Genomic DNA, 15,918 nt, shown 5'->3' on the forward strand with positions numbered 1-15,918 from the left:
CACAACTGGGTTAGTGAAATCTAAAATGTATGACACATTTAATTTGAACAACAAATTTTAAGTACATCTGATAAATTGACTAACCCTAAACGAGCTCTACTGAAACTATAGGATTAAATTACTTACTCTATTTAAAGTAAATTGAGTGGGGTGCCCCCGGCCTCTCGGCCTGGGGCTCGGTCACTCAGGCGCGGCTGGCTGCCGGCGGAGCTCACGGGCGCGTCACTGCAACTCCCCCTGGCTTCTGCTCCGCAGCTGCTGAGTGAGCCCTCATCTGGGACTCTCCTCAGCTCTTTCTGGGACAGTGGCGCGGCTGCCCCTCTGTTGGTCTTCCTTGGTCTCTTGTGTTCTGGGGGCCTCTGGATGTCTGGAGTTTTGATCTCCTCCATACCTGCTTCATGCCCTGGAGGACGGGGCTGTGGCCCCCCCACACCCTCTAGCAGATTATTACAAGAAGGAACCTTTTAAAAAACAAAAAACAAGCGCGTCCATGCTGACAGGTGTACACACGGGTGATCACACCCACAAACTACACCCTTTTTGGCTCCTACCTCAAAGCACACTGTGTTCTGTTGATCTTATGTGCTGCACAATGATGTTTAATATTTGGTATTTGCTGTCATATTCCCATATATCATTGTGATGTTGTTTGTTCTGTTGCTCTTGTTCTCTTCTGCTTGTTTTCTTTTTTCTTTCTCAGCAGGTGACCCAGGTGATTGATATATGCATTTTTTTCTTCTCTGCCCGTTCTGTTGGTTTTTGTCTTTTGCCCTTCTCCCCCGTCCCTCTTCTCAGCTGTTTCTCTTTCCCTCTTTCTTTCTCCCCTTCTTTCCCCCAGTCAAGTCTGTCCCGTATTCAGTAAGTGAAAATAAAAGAAACAATAAAAGGTGAATCAAATGGACCATTACGGCAAGGCTGGGATGGTCAATTTGGTAAAGTAAATCCGTTGGGCATCTTTCTTTGCCTTTAGACAACAATTCTGATGGCAAAAGAGCCAAACGGGACAGGCAAAAAATAAATAAATAAATAAAAAAAAATAAAAAATAAAAAAAATAAAAAAAATATGAAGCTTTTGCAAAACTCTATCTAGTCCTGTGAAAGACCAAGTACACCCATACTGATTCTGTAGGAATTAGGATGGTAAGTAGCAGCCAGGTGCGGATCATCTGATTTTCTTCATTAATTAGCCGTCAATAAATGTCAGCGCCTCAATAAAAGCAGCACAATTCAGGTGTGTGTTAACACAATGCCACAGTCTTTCCAGGAATGGATGTCCCAGCAAACTGACCCCAATGGTAGACCATGCAATGCTGAGAGAGACTGCAAAGAACCCAAGAGCGATATCTCAGACTCTGTCAGTCTGTTACATATTAAATGTCATGACAATGCAAATGGAAAAAGACTAAACAAGTATGGCTTGTTTCATGTATGGCTTGTTTCCCAGGAGGAAACAGCCCAGGTTTGCAAAGAATTTGAATTCTAAAGGTTTGAATCAGAATAAACCACAGCACTTCAGTTTTGACTCAGGAGACAGACAACCTCTCTACTTTAAGTAGGGCTGTCAATGTTAACATGTTAGATTTATGCAATAAAAATTTGTTTTAACGCATTTAACTCAATCTGGAGTGCAGAATGGACAAACTTTGGACAAACTGCCCGAAATGCATTGACAGAGACATTTCAGGGATTTTGAGATGGGTTAATTGCGTTAAACAGACCTCAACTCATTATATATGTTGCAGTGAAACCATAAGAGAGGTGTGCATTAAAGAAAATGTCCACAAACCTCAATGAACTGAAGGAATCTTTTAAAAAAGAGCAAACAACCATATGAGAGTCACACAGAAAACCATTACTTAAAGTTATTGCTGCGCAAGAAGAAACAAGAAAAAAATAAAAATAAAAAATAAAAATAAAGTAAATTGAATAAATCAAACACAATTTTATTCAGTTAACCCAACTTTAATAACACTTGGTGTAAAATGTGCTGAAGCAAACTTTGAGCTGTTCAAAATTCTAGATCAATGCCTTTTTCCTAAACAAAAATATCTTCACATATATGCAAGTGCATATTAAGTACAGGAAGACATAATGCAGAATGTTAAAATCAAGTTATTAAAACTGGAAAGTGTTGTGATTCCAACATTTTTAACATTAACATGACTTAATTTAAACTTGCTTCGGGTACAATGGAAAACTCACAATACAGTCCTATAAACAACAAGTAGAAATGACTTTAGTGGCATTTTTGTCCATATTTAAAAAACCTTTTTTTTCCCCCAAAACTTAAAATGAAGTCCAAACTTAGGAGCAGTCTTGTTCAATGTAGCTGGATGGTGGTAAAAGTTCAACATGAACAAAGCATGCCAAAAAGTATGAGGCCTTGCAGAAGTTCTTGCGGAATTCAAACTGAACAGTTTATAAAGTGCAAGGAGATGGGTTTGAGAATCTTGTAACCAGTTCAGTGTCCTCTATAGTTCAGTGCAGGCTGTTTCACTCAAGCAGTTTGTTTTTCAGAACTTGCACATTCATGGATAGGTTGTTCCCATCCAACTCCATCAGCACCTTCTGAAGAAATTCAAATATGTATTTCAGGTGCTTTGGGTACCTCAGATTTAGACTGTAGATTAGTCCAAGCAGGAGGGCACACCCCTTTGCCACATCACTAAGAGCTTTCAGCACAGTGTATCCTTCTATGATGACACCAATGTCCTCAGGTGTATCTTCAGAGTCTGCTCCTTCATGTCTGACAACGCAGACTCCTAAAGTCAGCTGCTCCGTTTCTCTTCTTGCACTAAGATCCACATCCTTAAAATGAAAACAAGGGGGGGGGGGGGGGGGGGAAGTTACTTGCATATAGATACATATGAACAAATGAGCCCACCTTCAATTTACTATCCCAAATTAAAAAAACCAAACAAACAAACTGATCTTTCCCCTTTTCTAACTTACCAAGAATTCCTTGAACAGGTCATCTGGCTTTTTATTTAAGTAGACACAGATAGTTTTTAGGACGCATTCCCGTCGAACATCAATGCTGATATTCTGGTGGAGATAAGAACTCAATGTGAGACAAGATTTTGGTTCTTTTCCACCTCTTCCCAAACCAAAGTCAAAAATATTAACAGATGAGTGATTAGCGATGAGTAATTAAACAATGTTTGACAACTCACATTAGTGACATTCAGTGAGGTTAATGATTGGTTAGGCACTGACTCTTCTGAGTCAGATCAACAAATATATGAACACAAAACTAGAAGCTTTTCAATTTTGACAATACATGAAAGCTTTCACTTTTGCTTTAATCAATTCTAGACTGTTCAACAATATAATTATTAATTGTACCCCTAAAAATGTTAAAATGAAATAGAAGATTAGAACTCGGCAATATGGATTCAAAATCCTATCACAATATTTTCTGGTATTTATTACGATAACAAGAGTTACAATAAAAGATAACAGTAACCACAATCACATCTGAGCCACTTTTGTTGCATCTACTGACAGACAGAACTAGCTGACCAACATAAAATGAAGGGGGGAACACACAAATTGTCACTTTGATAATCAATGGAACTGATACAAGGAGTTAAATGCATTACATATAGCTGTATTACACATAATGCTGCATTTTAATGACACAAGATAAATGCATGTCTTACACTTTAATCACTGATATTAACACTAAACCAGATATCAACACGGGGTAGAATTCCTTCAAACAATGTAGCAACTTATTTGATGCATGTTTCTAAAATACACTATACATATACAGTGGGGCAAAAAAGTATTTAGTCAGCCACCGATTGTGCAAGTTCCCCCACTTAAAATGATGACAAAGGTCAGTAATTTGCACCAGAGGTACACTTCAACTGTGAGAGACAGAATGTGAAAAAAAAATCCATGAATTCACATGGTAGGATTTGTAAAGAATTTATTCGTAAATCAGGGTGGAAAATAAGTATTTGGTCACCTCAAACAAGGAAAATCTCTGGCTCTCACAGACCTGTAACGTCTTCTGTAAGAAGCTTTTCTGTCCCCCACTCGTTACCTGTATGAATGGCACCTGTTTGAACTCATCATCTGTATAAAAGACACCTGTCCACAGCCTCAAACAGTCAGACTCCAAACTCCGCCATGGCCAAGACCAAAGAGCTTTGGAAGGACACCAGGAAAAGTATTGTAGACCTGCACCAGACTGGGAAGAGTGAATCTACAACAGGCAAGCAGCTTGGTGTGAAAAAATCAACTGTGGGAGCAATCATCAGAAAATGGAAGACATACAAGACCACTGATAATCTCCCTCGATCTGGGGCTCCACGCAAGATCTCATCCCGTGGGGTCAAAATGATCATGAGAACGGTGAGCAAAGATCCCAGAACCACACGGGGGGACCTGGTGAATGACCTGCAGAGAGCTGGGACCAAAGTAACAAAGGTCACCATCAGTAACACACTACAACGGCAGGGAATCAAATCCCGCAGTGCCAGACGTGTTCCGCTGCTGAAGCCAGTGCATGTCCAGGCCCGTCTGAAGTTTGCCAGAGAGCACATGGATGATACAGCAGAGGATTGGGAGAATGTCATGTGGTCAGATGAAACCAAAGTAGAACTTTTTGGTATAAACTCAACTCGTCGTGTTTGGAGGAAGAAGAATACTGAGTTGCATCCCAAGAACACCATACCTACTGTGAAGCATGGGGGTGGAAACATCATGCTATGGGGCTGTTTTTCTGCCAAGGGGACAGGACGACTGATCCGTGTTAAGGACAGAATGAATGGGGCCATGTATCGTGAGATTTTGAGCCAAAACCTCCTTCCATCAGTGAGAACTTTGAAGATGAAACGAGGCTGGGTCTTCCAACATGACAATGATCCAAAACACACCGCCCGGGCAACAAAGGAGTGGCTCCGTAAGAAGCATTTGAAAGTCCTGGAGTGGCCTAGCCAGTCTCCAGACCTTAACCCCATAGAAAATCTGTGGCGGGAGTTGAAAGTCCGTGTTGCTCGGCGACAGCCCCAAAACATCACTGCTCTCGAGAAGATCTGCATGGAGGAATGGGCCAAAATACCAGCTACTGTGTGTGCAAACCTGGTAAAGACCTATAGTAAACGTTTGACCTCTGTTATTGCCAACAAAGGTTATGTTACAAAGTATTGAGTTGTATTTTTGTTATTGACCAAATACTTATTTTCCACCCTGATTTACGAATAAATTCTTTACAAATCCTACCATGTGGATTCATGGATTTTTTTTTTCACATTCTGTCTCTCACAGTTGAAGTGTACCTCTGGTGCAAATTACTGACCTCTGTCATCATTTTAGGTGGGGGAACTTGCACAATCGGTGGCTGACTAAATACTTTTTTGCCCCACTGTATTTCATTCTTCAAACGGATAGGATCGCTGGCGCTCCTGGTGCTCATTACTGACATGCGCGGTAGATGTTGGGAGTAATTTTAAAGCTGCAGTTCTTAGTAGGCAAGTTACAGCTTAACATGAATCGTAAAACATTTTGGGAAATTACACCGAAGTGGGCCCAATAATATTTGTTAAATGCCTGACTAATAACACCTGTGAGAGGCATACAAGCTAGAATGCTAAAAATTTTTTTTACCAGACATCATTTGTTTTAAAATAAAACATACAGAAGTACTCCCGAAAATGTCGGATGTTTATCATTTAGTACACATTAACCAAATATGTCATCCTTAAATGGTTGTACTTACCAAATAATCCTCAAATGGCAATGGATTTTATCCAGGCTTCTGAGCATGATGCAGGTTTCGGTTGAAAATGGCGGTTGTTCAAACTTCCACACTGCACATGTGCAAACTGAGAAGTACGGAGAGCCTGTTAGGACAATCCTCTTCAAATTAAAGTGCTGTTCATTTTAAATGAACTTTTTACGTTGGATTTAATGTACTGCATTTTGTTGTATTGAAATATTGTGTTTGTAGCTGACGCTGAAATGTTTGTGTGGGTTGTCATGACAACACCAAAGTGAATCTGAGATCGTTATTGTTTTCTATTTGTTTTCTTTATTTGCTTCTCATGCTTGTGTACATTTGCAGTAGGAAAGGTAATCTATGAATCCAGTGATATATCCTGCTTATAAGAAATGTTTCTGTTAAAATATTATTGTGAAGTAGTCACTTCCTGTGAGTTGCGGGAACCGGAAGTTGTGCGCGGGAGAGACAAGACAGAACGTTAACACGGCGGACTTTTCGGAATATACAACTTTTCTACTGCTGGTTTTACAAGGCGTACACAGTAAAAATTCATTATGCTGTTATTTGTTTAACACTTGTGCACCTTGTGAAAGGAAATAAGTGGCTGAGATGAATATCATATGTGCTATTGATATTATTTTACTTGTTTCTAGTTTTCACGGTGCTCCATGATTGTGAGAGGAATAAAAGAATTGTGGACATCAGTACGGAGCGTGGATTCTTTCGACCAGAGTAGAAACAGTGAAAACGTGTCCCAATCCATCTGGAGGCTTCGGTGTGCAAAGCTCTTCTCATCCTGCAGCAAGCTACAGGTCTCGGTTTGCAACGCGCTTCGCCTCCTGCAGCAAGCTACAGGCTTCGGTGTGCAAAGCTCTTCTCATCCTGCAGCAAGCTACAGGCTTCAGTGGACACGTTGCTTTGCATTTTGTGACAACCAATCGGGAGCTGCAGATTCAGCGGACACTCCAAGAAGCGGTTTCAGGCTAAAGCGTGAGTCCTCAGGCCATATTGCGCAGTTATTATGCCTCGTGAGTTGATGGATAGAACATGAGCTACAAATTTGCTGTAATGGACAAGGAATTAATAGTGTTCAAATTTCGGACTGTGTAAAAAAAAAAAAAAACGGACAATCTGTTGAAGTTCTGGAAATTATTGTTGTTTTCTTACCTGTTGTTTGCAAGCTTCATGAAGGCTGAAACTGAAAATGTATTTGCTGTCATACGTAAGAATCTAAGCTAAGGTTCCTTTGTGTTAATTTTAATAATTCTCCGCCTATTACATCCATTCTTGTAATTACCTTAGTTATCTTGTCCTCTTCATAAGATACCCCCTTTAAAGTCTGAAAATGTCTAAAGATGGTCATAGTCACCCTGATGTTATGTCAGAAGTACAAGATGCAGGGGATTTGGAAGAGGAAAAAAGTGTAGTGTCTGAGAAATCTGAGACAAAAACAAGAAAATCCTCTCGTGAAAGGCGATTAACGCCAAAAATGCAGGAACTGAAAGATCAAGAGTTAACTCAAAAGGAGAAGAGGTTCAAAGCAACATACGAGAAATGGAAAAGCAACGTAAGAGACATTCGCACAAAGTTAAAGCAAGTATGCTCTGAGAGTGACATGTATGATATGATGGATGAGGCTGAGAAGCTAGAGTCTGAATTAAAGGAACAGTATGACAGAATTCGACTCCAAACCTCACCAAGTCAAGAATTTCGAAGAAAGATCGATGCATGCTCAGCCGTGACGGCCGACTTGCTGCAGCTGATGAGAGTACGTCTGACTGAAGATGAAGGTGAGTTTGACACGGTGGCGGAAAGATCAAGGTTACGCATGCTACTTGATAATGAATATGCTAGGTCCATATATGGATCCACAGCCTCCAGAGTTACTGCACCCAGCTGTCACAATTCTAACCCTCTCTCAGAGTCACCTAGCATTTCAGCTATGAGAGCGGAAGTGGCTGCTCAGCTGGCTGCAAAGAAAGCCGAAATTGATATGGAAGCTGCCATCGAAGCTCAACGTCAGCAGTTGAGAAAACTTGAAAATCAGAGGGACATTGATGTAATTCAGGCAAAGCTAAATGTCTACACTGAAGAAGAGGGAAGGGATGGGACACGCAGTCCTCCATTCAGCAAAGTGAGTGATGCACACCCCTTCGCTCACCACATCCCAGATCAAGAACGGCAGGTTGTGCAAAACGAGACATCATTGGTCCAATCGCTACAAGAGTCATTAGCTCTTACTCGCTTGCCAACTCCAGAACCTTCTGTATTCTCGGGCGATCCTCTGAAGTTTACAGAATGGAGCATAAGCTTCAAAGCCCTCATAGAGAGACGATGCTCTGACCCTGCAGACAGGCTATTCTACCTGCAAAAGTACATAGCAGGTGAGGCAAAATCCTCTCTTGAAGGCAGCTTCTACAGAAAAGATGAAGAAGCCTATCAACAAGCATGGGATAGGTTAAATGCTAGATATGGCCATTCCTTTGTAGTGCAGCGGGCTTTCAGAGATAAGCTAAATGGGTGGCCGAAGATTGGTGGAAAGGAATATCTCAAGTTAAGAGAGTTCAGTGATTTCCTCCAAACATGTAGTAATGCCATGCCTCACGTAAAGGGCTTACAGGTTCTTAACGACTGTGAGGAGAATCAGAAAATACTAGTCAAGCTTCCTGATTGGGTGACAACTAGATGGAACCGTTATGTCACAGAGCAGCTAGATCGGGGCAACGACTATCCAAGCTTTCATGAGTTTGCTTCCTTTATCTCTAAGGAGTCACGCATCGCATGCAATCCAGTGTCATCCTTACATGCCTTAAGGCACTCTGCAGAGGCACCAGCAAGAGAGATGAAGCGTTCAAAAGCAAACACGTTTGCCACAAATGTGAAACCCCCAATTCCATCAAGCTCCACCGCCAAATCTGACCCTGGTGAAATCAAGTTGGGAGATGCAGGGAAACCAAAGAAATGGACCACACCAACACAAAATTCCAATAATGGCCATTGTATTTGCTGTAGTGAGAACCATTCCATACATAAATGCAAGAGGCTTATGGACATGTCTGTAGAGGATAAGAAAAAATGCATACTTGAAAATAAGTTGTGTTTTGCATGTCTAAGAAGGGGTCACAATTCCAAAGACTGTAGGAACAGGGCCATGTGTGGCATATGCAGAAAGAGTCACCCAACGCCATTGCATGAAGATCGTTCTACAGCAGCATCAACACAAGGCGCAGTTGAAGAAAGTACGTTGTCATTATCATGTTGTGTGAGTGGAGGTGAAGGTGGGAGTACATCAATGATAGTCCCAGTGTGGATCTCAACACTTAGTGCTCCGGACACTGAAACCCTAGTGTATGCACTATTGGACACTCAAAGCAGTCACACATTTGTTGATCAGGAGGTGTGCGAAAAGCTACAAGCAACAATGGAACCAGTGAAACTTAAACTTTCCACCATGATGGGGAGAGACTCAGTCGTGAAGAGTCAAAGAGTATGCAAGCTCAAAGTTAGAGGATTTTCCTCTAATGTTTCCATCAGTTTGCCTCCAGCCTACACAAGGGACTTCATTCCTCTTGACCGCACACATATTCCCACTTGCCAGACAGCCAACAAATGGAAACACCTTGTAAGCATGGCCCAGGAGATACCCCCGTTGATGGACTGTGGTGTTGGATTGTTGATTGGATACGACTGCTCCAGAGCGTTAATTCCAAGAAGGGTCGTCGCTGGGGGTGACTATGAGCCTTATGCTATTGAGACGGATCTTGGTTGGAGCATTGTGGGAAGCGCACCACAGCGTGTGCAGGCTAAAGATGTGACTGGTTTTTGCCATCGAGTGTCTGTCAGAGAGGTGCCACCCATAACACCATTTGCTGTCATCAAGGCCCTGGAGTCTGATTTTGCAGACACAAAACCTGATGACAGAAGCATATCTCAAGAAGATATTTGCTTCCTGCAGATCTTGAAAGACAGAATCCAACAAAATAAGGATGGTCACCTGGAGATGCCTCTCCCTTTCAAAGCACGTCCGCATCTCCCAGACAACAAAGGGCTGGCGTTAGTACGGCTGAAGCATCTAAAGAGGAAGCTGGACAGAGATCCCAAATTCAAAATAGACTACGTGAGATTTATGGAAGGTGTCTTCAAGGATGGAGATGCAGAGAAAGTGGAAAACCAAGCAGAGCTGGGGAAAGTCTGGTATATAAGATAAGATAAGATAAGATAAGATAAGATAAGATAAGATAAGATAAGATAAGATAACCTTTATTAGTCCCACACGTGGGAAATTTGTTTTGTCACAGCAGGAAGTGGACAGTGCAAAAGTTATGAGGCAAAAATTAGAATACAATAAGAATAAATACAGTACACAACTGTCAGTGTTGGGGAGTAACGGAATACATGTACCGCCGTTACGTATTTAGAATACAAAATATGAGTAACTGTATTCCGTTACAGTTACCGTTTAAAAAGGTGGTATTCAGAATACAGTTACTTTGTTGAAATAAATGGATTACACTGCGGTACTTTCCTGTTTCATTTTGTCGCGGATCAGGACTGTTTGGGTTTTGTTTGACAGCTACGTTCTGTTGTTCCAGGCGGCAGCGTTATGGTTGCCATGGTTACAGGGCGACGCTCTCTCTCTCTTTCTGCGACTGTGTGTTTCCTGGGTGAGAGAGCGCCTTTTCGTTGTTGTTGTTGTGCTAAGCTAACAGGCAGAATGCTACAAGCATAGCTCTAAAGAATGTAGCATCATGGCCAGTGTAGTCCGTGCTGCAGGGAGAATGCACTGCCATACACGTTATGTGTCTGTGAGCGCGAGGAGGGAGAAAAAGGAGAGTGGAAAGGTACGAGTTGTTGTCGAGGAAAAACGGGAGCTGGAAGCATGTAAATATAATAATAACCACTGCAGCCAAGAAGAGTGCCTGACGAGCCCAGTTGTAAGTAAGCTATTTAGACTCGACTGTACACCGTGTTCGTGTTTTCCTCCGAAAACAATAAGTTCCGTTGGAGCAGTCTTTCAACGCCTCTCTCTGTCTCTCGCAAGAAAAATTGACCCACACAACAAAGTAAAGCTATTTTTCGGCTATGAGCCGACAGGGACCCCGCCGTATTAGTCAGAGGTCCCTTTACTACAGTTCGGAGTCGCGGACCTTCAGTAATAGTAATAAATCACACAGCAATAGTACATTCACGTTGTTGTAAAAAGCATGATAATATATTAAGTAATCCAAAGTATTCAGAATACGTTACTGTCATTGAGTAACGTAACGGAATACGTTACAGAATACATTTTGGGGCATGTATTCTGTATTCTGTAACGGAATACATTTTAAAAGTAACCTTCCCAACACTGACAACTGTACAGAATAGAATAAAATAAAATACTATATACAGTAGAATAAAATAAAATAAATATACAATAAGATAAAAATAGAATACAAATACAAATACTATATACAACTGAGTAAAAATACAACGATGACAGAAAGGATTATTGCACTTAGTATTATTGCATATGTATGGATGTGTGTGCTTGATCAGTTAAAGTCTTTATTATGGAGTCTGACAGCAGTGGGGAGGAAAGACCTGCGAAATCTCTCCGTCCCACACCGTGGGTGCCGCAGTCTCCCACTGAAGGAGCTGCTCAGTGCTGTCACAGTCTGCTGCATGGGGTGGGAGATGTTGTCCATCAGGGATGACAGCTTAGCCGCCGTTCTCCTGTCCCACACCAAGGAGTTTACCACCCCAGAAAACCAGGAAAAATCAGAGTGGTTTTCGACTGCTCTGCAAGGTATGAAGGCACCTCCTTAAACGACCATCTGCTAACAGGACCTGACCTCACAAATAGCCTAACAGCCGTGCTGTGCCGCTTCCGTAAACATCCCATCGCAGTCATGTGTGATGTGGAGAAAATGTTCCACAGGTTTCATGTGAGCGAGGATGATAGAGACTACCTGCGGTTTCTCTGGTGGGAAAATGGAGACACAAACTCTGAACCCAGAGAGTACCGCATGAAGGTTCACCTGTTTGGAGCATCATCATCCCCGGGCTGCGCCAATTATGGCATGACGCACCTTGCCAGCCAATGTGAGAAAGAGTACCCCTCCGCAGCTAACTTCATCCAGAAACATTTCTATGTCGACGATGGTCTCATAAGTGTAGAGTCGGTGGGTAAGGCAATTGAACTGGTCAAAGAAGCCCAAGCCGTGTGTGCCAAAGGAAAGCTGCACCTTCACAAATTTCTCTCCAACAGCCGAGAGGTCCTTGACTCTGTCGATGTTGCAGAGCGTGCTACGGAGGTAAAGAATGTTGATCTTAATCTCGAGGATTTACCAGTTCAAAGAGTGCTAGGTATAAGGTGGAATGTTGAAAATGATAGCTTCTCCTTCAAGGTGTCACTTGAGGAGAAACCAGCAACGCGCCGAGGGATTCTCTCAATTGTGGCCTCCTTGTATGACCCTTTGGGGTTTCTAGCCCCAGTCATTCTTGAAGGGAAAAGAGTGCTGCAGGAGATGTGTCAGAGAGGCACAGGGTGGGATGAGCCACTACCCAAAGGCTTGAAGTTAAGGTGGGAGACTTGGATGAAGGATCTGGAGAACCTGGAAAGAATTGAAATTCAAAGATGCTTCATACCTGACAGCCTTGGCGAGATTCAAAGAGTCGAGCTTCATCATGTCTCTGATGCAAGCAGTCAAGGGTATGGCCAGTGCTCTTACATCAGAGTGGTAAGCAGAGAAAGGGTATGCTGCTCCTTGGTCATGGGCAAGGCGAGGGTTGCACCAACCAAAATAGTTACCATACCGAGACTTGAGTTAACTGCAGCAGTAACCTCGGCATCTGTGAGCAGCATGTTAAGAGAGGAGCTAGAACTCAAGGTTGATGACGAATATTTTTGGACAGACTCAAAGGTCGTGCTTGGTTACATCAATAATGAAGCAAGAAGGTTCCATGTGTTCGTGGCAAACCGCGTGCAGAGAATTCGAGAAACCACCGATGCACGGAAATGGTACTATGTTGACACAGGAGAAAACCCTGCTGATCATGCCTCGAGAGGCCTCAAAGTAGCTGACCTCATCAAGTCAAATTGGTTCTCTGGTCCCAGCTTTCTATGGGAAAGAGAGATAGCCACAAAACAGGCTACTTCAGATTTGCTGGTGGGAGACCCAGAGGTGAGGACTACTCAGGTGTTGAAGGTTGATGTAGCAAGGCAGTTTGACATCCAGAAGCATCTGCTGCGGTTCTCAAGATGGACTACAGCTGTCAACGTCATTGCTCGTATCCAGCGGCTGGCAAAGAGGATCAGGACCGCTGAGCCTTTAAGCGTGGAAGAGAGAAAGCAAGCTGCACAGACTCTCGTCAAGCTTGCACAACAAGATGCCTTTCAAGAGGAGTTAAACACACTCAGCCAGAAACTAGGAAGGCTGCCTTGCAACCACCAACTCTTTCAGCTTGACCCATTCCTCCAAGATGGCATGATGAGAGTAGGAGGAAGACTGAGGAAGGCATCTGTGCCTCTTGAGTTAAGACACCCAGTGATCCTTCCTAAAGATGGTGCTGTTACAAACCTCATCATTGCACACCATCATACCAAGATACAACATCAAGGCAGAGGACAAACCCTCAATGCCCTGAGAGCCAATGGTTACTGGATCACTGGTGGAAGTAAGGCTGTAGCCCAATACATCAGGCAGTGCGTACAGTGCAGGAGAGCCTGCGCGCCACCAGAGGAGCAACGGATGGCAGATCTACCTAGTGACCGTGTTGATCCCACACCACCATTCACTTATTGTGGTATGGACTGCTTTGGTCCTTTTCACACCAAACAAGGTCGCAAAGATCAAAAACGGTACGGCCTCCTCTTCACATGTTTTTGCTCAAGGGCAGTGCATATAGAGATGTTGGAGGATTTGACGACTGACGCATTCATCAATGCTTTGCGCTGCTTCATTGCCCTTCGTGGAGCTGTTAGGCACATTAGGTCCGATCAGGGAACTAACTTTATGGGGGCAAGAAACAAGATGGCAAAGGCTCTGAAAGAACTTGATAAGGAAAGAGTGACTGCATACCTAGCAGAAAATCAGTGCGACTTCCAGATGAATACGCCCCACTCTAGTCATGCTGGAGGTGCATGGGAGCGTCAAATCCGGACAGTGAGAAGCGTACTGAGCACGGTCCTTGCCTGCAGTGTGGGAAGGTTGGATGATGCTTCATTGAGGACATTCCTTTATGAAGCTATGTGCATCGTGAATAACCGCCCACTCACTGTTGATAACATCAATGACCCCAAAAGCTTGGAGCCACTCACACCGAACCACTTGATCACCATGAAATCCTCAGTCCCACTTCCACCTCCAGGTAAATTCGTCAAGGAGGACCTGTATGCTAAGAAACGGTGGAGAAGGGTACAGTATCTGACTGAGCAATTTTGGCACAGATGGAGAAAGGAATACCTGGCCAATATTGCTCTGAGACAGCGATGGCATACACCAAGACGTAATGTGGAGGTGGGTGACATTGTGATTCTCAAAGAGGAAGATGTTCCTCGCAATGAATGGAAACTTGCTAGGGTTGTGGAAGCACATGAGGATGATGATGGACTTGTACGGAAGGTGACAATCCAGACTGGTGATCGAAAGTTAGGAAAGGGAGGCGAACGCCTCGTCCAACCCTCAATCATTCAGAGACCCATTCAGAAATTAGTGGTCCTGGTGAAAAACAGCTAAATGGGAAAAATGTCATTCATTGATTAGATTTCCCTTCTAAAATAGAAGTTGTCATTATGCTGTACTTCATGCACATGTTATGGAGATGTAAAATCTACTGTTCATATTGTTGAATTCATTTGTTGAGAAAATAATATTGTTTATGTCAATGCAAGAATGTTTAAAACAACAACATGGTGCTTGGGAATTACCATTGATATAATGAGAAATGCAAGTGTATTTACGTTCTCAATTGTAATAATCAAAGGTAATTGGTGGGAGTGTAGCTGACGCTGAAATGTTTGTGTGGGTTGCCATGACAACACCAAAGTGAATCTGAGATCGTTATTGTTTTCTATTTGTTTTCTTTATTTGCTTCTCATGCTTGTGTACATTTGCAGTAGGAAAGGTAATCTATGAATCCAGTGATATATCCTGCTTATAAGAAATGTTTCTGTTAAAATATTATTGTGAAGTAGTCACTTCCTGTGAGTTGCGGGAACCGGAAGTTGTGCGCGGGAGAGACAAGACAGAACGTTAACACGGCGGACTTTTCGGAATATACAACTTTTCTACTGCTGGTTTTACAAGGCGTACACAGTAAAAATTCATTATGCTGTTATTTGTTTAACACTTGTGCACCTTGTGAAAGGAAATAAGTGGCTGAGATGAATATCATATGTGCTATTGATATTATTTTACTTGTTTCTAGTTTTCACGGTGCTCCATGATTGTGAGAGGAATAAAAGAATTGTGGACATCAGTACGGAGCGTGGATTCTTTCGACCAGAGTAGAAACAGTGTTATTAATTAAAATCAAAACAATATCCTTGTGTTTGGAGTTAAAAATCAATTGTGACATTAATTTTAACATAAAACGTTTACATAATGCTAGCAACATCAATGTATCATTTCTTAGAGTGTTCACTGACCACACCATCTGTGACGGAGGACTCATCTCTCCCGGTGTCCTGCAAGCAAACAATCATATTTTTTGGAACATGAACTTAATTGCTTTCTTAAAACATTTTTTTCTGCATTTGGTATAAAACAGACTCCAATTTACACAATCTCAGGCTCCCTCCCCACCGGAGAGGTGACATTCAATGTGCAATGCAAATATGTGAAAGGATATATAAGATACTGCGCAGGACCCTCAAGCTCCCAGGCCTCTGGTAGAGGACCCGAGCTTGAAGGATAAACCGCCCGCAGGATCTCACTGAGGGGGTTCAGGCCTATGCAGAACAGCAGTGGGGACAGAGCATCTCCTTGGTAGATCCCGCACATGATGGTGACTTGTGTATATATATATATATATATATATATATATATATATATATATATATATACAAGTATATATGTATATATATATATATGTATATATAAAAAAAACACCCAGCACGCCCCTGCGGGCGGTTTATCCTTCAAGCTTGGGTCCTCTACCAGAGGCCTGGGAGCTTGAGGGTCCTGCGCAGTATCTTAGCTGTT

General features: G+C 42.5%; 1 long non-coding RNA gene across 1 annotated transcript; it reads right to left on the minus strand.

Moving 5' to 3' along the window:
* Window positions 1-676: 676 nt before the first annotated feature.
* LOC113027264 (uncharacterized) lies at window positions 677-15,670 on the minus strand. Its single transcript, XR_003273008.2, has 4 exons — window positions 15,363-15,670; window positions 5,729-5,834; window positions 2,953-3,045; window positions 677-2,808 (listed from the first exon to the last, which is right to left on the minus strand). It is a non-coding gene; the product is annotated as an uncharacterized LOC113027264 (long non-coding RNA).
* Window positions 15,671-15,918: the final 248 nt, after the last annotated feature.

This window comes from Astatotilapia calliptera, chromosome 7 (assembly GCF_964374335.1).
Source record: "Astatotilapia calliptera chromosome 7, fAstCal68.1, whole genome shotgun sequence".
NCBI lineage: Eukaryota > Metazoa > Chordata > Actinopteri > Cichliformes > Cichlidae > Astatotilapia > Astatotilapia calliptera.